Source organism: Lipotes vexillifer, unplaced genomic scaffold (genome assembly GCF_000442215.2).
Source record: "Lipotes vexillifer unplaced genomic scaffold, Lipotes_vexillifer_v1.1 scaffold221, whole genome shotgun sequence".
NCBI lineage: Eukaryota > Metazoa > Chordata > Mammalia > Artiodactyla > Lipotidae > Lipotes > Lipotes vexillifer.
The window spans coordinates 650370-651483 of NW_006772957.1; positions in this window are offsets into that span (position 1 = coordinate 650370).

Here is a 1114-nt window from a genome sequence, read left to right on the forward strand (position 1 = left end):
GGAAAGAAATACAGCATAACAGTACTAGATTCTATATTAAGCAATTTATTATTTTTTGAAAAGTGATAATGGCCTTGTTTTCATCTTAAGAGTTAAAAGTGGAAAAGACTGGTGCATGCACTCAGCAAGCATGCACTCAGCAAGATTCCCTAAATAGTTCTTTCCTCTCCAGTCCTGACCCAGTAACCTCTGGGCCATTCTATTCCCTGGAATCTCCTGTATAGGGCCCCAAAGAGTATGCTGATGCCTGCAACATCCTTTTAGGATGTGAAGACCTATAGACAAATGGCTCCTGGGGACAGGGAACATATCAAAAAGTAATCCTCACTCATAACAGAATTGAGTTTGGTGTGAACCCAGCAATCAGGGAAAGAAAAGTGAGTGCATTAACCTACCATGTTATCTGTATAGGAGTTTTATATCTTAAATGGAACAGACATTCCTGCAAAACAATAATGGACTGAGATTAATGAGTTACAGGTGACCCTCAGACATGGGAAGGTTGACTTTGGATAAGCGCCCACAAAGGTCAAGTGCTTATCTGAATTAACCACAAGTCTTGGATCGGGGGTAAAAATAAAGGACGAGAAATACCCCAGGGAGAGGCTTTCTTCAACCTGAGTTTTGTGTTCTTTCTTACCTTCTGCTAAATTCTGCATTGGATTGGACCAGTCCTTTTTTTTATACCATTTTCATATACATCTCTGGCCTAAACCAGATCTCAACATCGTGGAAATAGCATGAGCAATGCTTTTCAGATTCTAGGTTTTCAGGATGTATTGTAAACCAATTATTTTTGCTAACATAGAATTGAGTCTTTTTAACAGAGGCTTTAACTGGATGGAACCTTTACAACTGTAGTCACTTTTGCCTAGTCGTCAGTTGAAGATTTGCATTTGTCTCATTGTACAGTGCAAATATGTGGTGGTAAAAATAACTTCTGTGTTTATTACTCTCATCCTTGGGTCAATTTTAGTATTTCCATTTAAGACAGAATAATTAATCCCCAGAGCAGTGCTGTATTCTTCATTTCTCAAAAAACACACTTGACACCTACCTCCATTAATTAAGTGGAGTTGTATAGCTATCTGGTGTATCTCTCCATAGAGCATAT